Genomic DNA, 6,772 nt, shown 5'->3' on the forward strand with positions numbered 1-6,772 from the left:
GGCTGGGGCTGGAGCTGCACAGCCGGGGCGGGGCGCAGGACTGAGCCATGCTGGGGGCAGCACCTGCAGCTACACACATCCTGGGAGGGCACGGGTGTGCACGGGGAGGGGCAGGGCAGGCTGCTGCTGCAGGCTGGGGCCAGCACCAGGCTCTTCCTGGCAGGGACTGGGTCAGGCTGCACTCGGGGAGGGCAGCAGCAGCACTGGGAGAGGGGGTTGAGGGGGTTGAGGGGGCTACAGCAGATTCTGGCGTGGCTGCAGGCCCCCTCCCCCATAACCCCATCCCAGCGCTGCCGCCCGCCCCGAGTGCAACCTGGCCCAGCCCCCTGCCGGGAAGAGCCTAGCACCACCCCAGCCCTAGCCTGCAGCTGCAGCCCACTCTGCCCCACGCAGATCCAGGAACACATGCCCCCTCCATACCTTCCTGGGGTTAACGCAGCAGCAGGAGCCGCCTCCCCCACATGTGCTGCTCGTGGCGCCATCCGCCTGCCCCAGCCCTACTCCATCCCTCACCACAGCATCCACTCTAGTCCCACCCCATCCCTTACCAGGGGCCTCGATCACGGCTTCGATCAGCTGGTCCAGGGGGCGCAGGGAAGGGAGGGGAGGCTCCTGCTGCTGCACGTACCCCAAGAGGGCACGGGGGCGGGGGGGGGGCATGTGCCCCCAGATCTGCACATGGGGCAGGGCAGGCTGGGCTGTTTCTGGCAGGAGACTGGGCAGCACTCGGGGCAGGCAGCAGCAGTGCTGGGAGGGGGCTATACAGGTGCTACAGCAAGCTCTGGGGTGGCTGCAGCCCCTCCCATAGGCCTGCTCCCAGTGCCACTGCCACCCACCCCAAGTGCAACTCGGCCCATCCCCCTGCCAGGAACAGCCAGGTGGCAGCCTACCCTGTCCTGCATATAGATCTGGGAAGCATGTACTCCCCGTGCCCTCCCAGGGTGCACAGAGCAGCGGGAGCTGCCCCCTGCGCAGCTCAGTCCAGTGTCCCGCCCTGCACATGCATGTGGCATTTATTGGCCACATTAGGTTTGCATATCCCCCGGGACCTTTTTAAGTACCCCAAGAAGTATGCGTACTCCCGGTTGACAATCACTGGCCTAAGGAGCTTTGCAGCTGCTGGCACAGGATGGGTCTGGATCACACACATCCCCAAATCCACCTAACTCCAGTTTATCTATTCAAATCATATAATACAGCAATGAGCAGACCAGGCAGAGGCTGGGAGAAAGCAGTGCAACAATGCAAGCACAAAACGGGGAATGGCAGATCAGAAAAGCTTACAGGACCTGCCCAGGGTCATGCTGGATTCATGCATTTATTTACTATCCCATTCGCCATTATTTTGGTGTGACACTAAAAATAACACATGTGCCTTCTGCTCGGGCTGCAGCAAACACCTGGCCAGTGACCATACAACCCAACAGCCGTGCAAAGGGGTCAGGAAACCCAGCTGTATTCAGCAAGAAAAACAGGAACATTTGCTAGCTTGCAATAGCTGGAAGGGGCAGGGAGTTCCCAGTGAAGGAGCAGGGGCAGCAAAGAGAGGAGGAAAAGAATCATAGCAAAGAGAAAACCCAGCCACAAAGCCACCCTTTCCCCATTAGGTGACAGCCAGCAAAGCGAAGGTGCTGCTTTCCCACTGGCCCTGGTAAGTCCCAACAATGCAATCTTTTGTTGAGGGGCTGAGACTAATTCTATTTAACTTCCTTAAAAGAGTGAGCAAGCAAGAAACCCCGAGCAAGTGGGGCACCAGACTTAAAGCAGAGATCGGATTTCCCAGGACGGCATGTACTGCACCACCCTGCATGCCAGCAAGGGATCCCAGGGTCATGAACTCATGCCAGGGCTACTCTAATGAGGACATGATCAGGAAGGGAAGGTGGGCAGCAGAGGAGTAAGGAGCCCAGCTGGGGCCACTTCAACAGGTGAACAGAAGCATCACTAATGGAGGGTCTGGTGGGGAGCCTGATGAGTAGACAGGAGGGAAAGAGCAACAAGGTCTGAACGTCGCTGGATCTCAGACAGTTGTCCTCAAATGCTGCTAGCCACTAGACTGCCAGGCACTGGCAAGTACAGCATGCCAGCCAGCACATCACCAGGCTAGAGACAAGCAGCTGTTTATGCAGCTTGAACACCCCCGGGCTGGGAAGGGCCATGCGAGGCCGCTGCTTCTAGCGTAAGCTGCAGTACAGGGCTGCAAACTCATGCAAGCTACCCTCTTTCTCCATCAAGGTCCTGTGTTTTCACTGGGGTTTCAGACTGATGCAGCTATGTCAGTACATGATGCCCCAGCAGCCAAGCTCCAAGGGATCCATGGATGAGGTCTCACGTGCACAGACTCCCTACAACCACAAGTTCCTCGATTTTCCCAAGGCTTGAACACCAAGCACATGAGGGAAGTTCTATCTATTCAGGACATGCTGAATAGACAGAACCAGCACACTCCAAATTAGCAGCTGCAAAACGACTTTTCCCCTTCTCAGCTCCACAGGTTATCAGGCTGCTCTAATATTTACATGTTTGCAACGTGCACATCTCCATGGCCTTGAGGTAGCAGGCTGGCCCCAGAGGAGGGTGCAGCACAGTCAGGTACAAAGCAATTCCTGTATGCTATATATGGGAAATGCTGAGGATGACATAGCTACGTTCTGTAGTGCTCGGTACACAGCCAGTCAGCCATGACTCCAAAGGGATCAAAATGCCCACTCAGGAACCCAGTTGCCAAGGCAACCCAGGGTGGCTGGGTAGGTCCCAGAAGGCAAACATCAGAAGACTTACCATGCAGCATTAGGGCAACACCTCCAGCCCAAGTCCAGGGAGAAGACATAGTCATTGCTCCAGCCAAACATCCTACTCCCACTGGTCCAAGGCTGATAGCAATCTACTTCCAGCAATTCTGATCTTAAAAGCCTTTAAACTAGAAGCTGAGTCTTGAAAGTGCTAATTCAGGAAAGATCCCCTCCAGCTAATGTGGGCTGCTGGATATCTTTGCACTTGCCAAAAACAGCTTCTTGGGCATGGGGGTCTTCCATGTTTCCTGGCTTCCAGCTGGTGAAAGATTCACAGTGCAGGCCCTGGCAGCATGGACCTAACTGAAGTGTGGCATGTAGCACCCAGCAGCCTCTGTGATGGAGTAGGGCAGACTGCAAGGGTTACATTGGAACAATCCAGCTTTTCCCACCACCCTTTAACTCTAATAACTAACACACACTTGGCAGATCCTGTTAAAACTCCAAGACACTCAGTTTCCCCATTAGCTATCAACAACTTACAAGAGGCATTATAATGGGGGTGATCCTCCATATGTCCTCTAGCAAGGAAAACAACGCAGGAGAATCTAGATATATTTTTATTAAAAGAGATGAATAAAGAGCATTAAATATATTTTAAAAGAAAAATATTTGCAAATCACCTGTGAAACACAAGGGTACCTGTAATCTGCCTGATTCCAATTAAATGATGTATTAATCCCTCCATTCCTGGCACTGGATGAAGGATCAGAAAACTGTTAAATGAAGCAATATTATCTGAATTACAGGAGAATCCAAATCAGGACTGCTTTGTGGTTGGCACTGCATGCACTGACAATGGGAGAAACAATCTATGCCCCAGAGGACATTTTGTGTAACACGCAGACTTAGGAAAGGAAATAAATACAGGAGGGGAAATTCTTTATTTTTTTATACATCACCCAGCAGGTTGCTGGGAGAGCTGGAAATAGAACCCATGTCCCCAGAGTCCCAGCCCAATGTTTCATGCATTAGCCAGTCTCCACTGGGTGTGCCCTGCAATCTGGACAGATTCAGATGAACTCCAGGGGTGAAGCCCTCTCCTGAGTACTAACATTGTTAAAACAGATCCTAATTTTAAGCTATTCCTCAATAAAAATAAATGGGAACTTATTTTAAGAAGAGCCTAGAGAGTGACCAACACGGCTACAATCTACACCCCTGTGGCTACTTAAAGCATTGGAAAGTGCTACAGATGCCAACTTAAAAGCATCAGTTCCGATCTCCTAGCCATTGCTATTCAGAGAGAATTACAACTGAATTCTTATGCAAGGGATTTGGTTAAACAAGACACTTGATTATTGTAAGTAATAGATCAAGACAGGGTCAATTCAGCTGAAAGCTAAGTCCAAGTAATGCATCTCTGGAGAGAAGGAATCTGGGAGTGCAAGACAGCCAAGGGAACCAGATATCTGGGAGAAAGATGGGGGACCCAGGGTCATCTGGAGGAATGCTGGATAGTCATAGTGACACAAGCAACCAAAATGAAGCATATGGAAGTACAAAAGAAAGAGGGGAATGATTAAGACACCTGGCCAGACTGGCAGAAGCAAGTGTGGGAAGAGAGGCAGAGTTAAGCAACAGGTCATCAAGGTACACCATGACACTAGGAAATGCCCAGGAAGTTTTGCAGTGACACTACTGAAGTTCATCCTGGTATAGCTCCACTGTCATTAGAAGCAGTAAGAGCACTTGTATACACCAGCCACCTGCCTTCTTGTTGCCATATCACCAAATACTCCTTCCCAGAATAGATTCATCTGTGGATGGTGACCAAAAAAATCATGACATTCAGAAGATTATGAAAGCTGAAGAATGGGGCTGGTAGATATTTTACCACTTTAAGGTTTGTTACTAGCTTCTGTGCCTAATTAACTTTGTGGGGAAAAAAGTCCATATGAAACGTATCTGCCATGTGTTTAATTAGAATGATCTCCATCTTCCAAGACCTCATGAGTTCACCAGTAAAACCAAGTTTTACATTTCTAAAGGGAAGCATAAAATCAGCAGGACCCATGACTGACTTTCTCCATCAAGGACCCTTGAGAAAGATGACACAAGGTCAATATTTGTTTGTTATTCCCTCTGGCAAATCACCTTTTAATTAAACAAAAAGCAAAATAATACACAAAATGATGTACCATGTACTAACTGTGAATAAAAATGTACCTAGTCCAGTCAACCCAGGAAATGTGGTCAGCTCCTTGTGTGTTACTGAAGGTTAGTCTGGGTAATACCTATTCTAAACCTAACAAGGTAAGAGTCGCTCCTTCAAAAGCGACAGCCCTAAACTGGAAGGCCTTTGGAGATGCATGGAAATGGTGCAAGGAGGGAGACAGGTGCAAATGGACCAGCTGATCACATCAGATACCACCACACAGGTCACATGGTGGTGAAGCTTAGTAGCAGAAAACCAACATGTTTTAAGCTTGCCATTGATACAGGACAGATCAGACCAAACATTGCCTCTGGTTCCTACTCGTACTACTGCCACCAGTCAGAAAGACTAGATGACTTCAGACTCAGGACTCCTGGGTTCTGTTTTCATCCCTGTCCCTGGCTCCCTTTGTCACCTTGCACAATTGCTCCGTGCCTCTACTCATGTACACAGCCCTTATCCTTCCAATATCAAGGTGCCTCACAAATATTTACAGATTATCCTCAACAATCCTGCAGTTTTATCATCATCATGGACCGGGGGCCAAAGGAGAGAGTGAGGTGCCCAAGACCACACAGGGAGTCAGTGGCAAAGATGGGAACAGCCCATGTTGTCCCAAGTCTCAGTGCGATGTGATGCCTCGGACCACTTGAACCTTTCTCTGTTTTCTCATTCATAAAATGGCAGCCATGAAACTTACCTTGGAAAGCTCAGGTTAGGATTGCCTTGTAAATGCCTCTTGCTACCTTGCTGAAATGGGGCTTTGGGAACCCCTTAATGAGATTACTACTAGGGAACCACTGCAAATAATCTAATGCACTTGGCATAATGGGCCAAAGAAATGGGTTCTCAACTCCAAGCCATGAAAACCCACCAAGTCATGAAGCCTGAGCTGCAGCAAGTGCCAAGGTTGTCTACAGGGGCATCGGTAGGTTCTACATTTAAAGCAGTCACTGTAAGAGCCAGGGTGGACACCAACAATCATGCCAGTGCCAGCATATGAAAAGGAAAAGGCTGTGCCAGCACCCGACATCCAAGCAGGGTGCTATATGCTCAGGCAACAGGGTTAAGAACAGACACACAGTGAAAGCTGTCCTATGCATCCAAGGAGGGAGGCCTCCCATTCACCAGGCTCTTCAAGTCACCTGTGTACAAGCTTCCTCCCCAGTCAGATTACAGAAGAGCCCCAAGACCTTAGCCATAAAACTAACATTTCATCAGTGCCTGCAACACATATGCTCATTAAGGTTCCCCAGCAACCTCCTAATCGGGGAAACCATTCTCCCCACTTTATGTGACAGCTAAGACACAAGAAGGATAAGTGACGTGCCAGGGCCATGTGGCAAGCCAGTGGCAGCACTGGAAACAAAAGCTTGCAGAGTCCTGCCTCACAGACAAGCCACTACAGCACATTTCTAGTGGAGAGGTCTGAACCACTGCTGACACCAGCTCAAGAGCTATGCCATGTGGAAAGGATTAACACAGAGATCACTCAGAGGCCCAGAGCATCAGAACGAAGGGGAACAGTGAAGTCGCCCAGACTGCGAGCAAGAAAGCATCCTTCTTGTGCTGACAGATGGGGCAGCAAGTCTTTGAAAGTGCCATCTGCCAGCATCCTCCAGCCAGAAGAAGGATTCAGATACACCTGTCCCCACCTGCCTTGAAACCCACCTGAGGCGAGGGGAGAGGCACATCTCCCACACGAGGGCAAGAAGCCTCCCCAGCCGGGAGGGGGCAGCGGCCCAGCCTGCCAACCAGCGGCCGGCGCAGGCTGAAGGGGGCAGATGCTGCATCCCCCTTGACCACACCGATGCCAACCCGC

The sequence above is a fragment of the Crocodylus porosus genome, unplaced genomic scaffold (genome assembly GCF_001723895.1).
Source record: "Crocodylus porosus isolate Cpor-Errol unplaced genomic scaffold, CroPor_comp1, whole genome shotgun sequence".
NCBI classification, from domain to species: Eukaryota; Metazoa; Chordata; order Crocodylia; family Crocodylidae; genus Crocodylus; species Crocodylus porosus.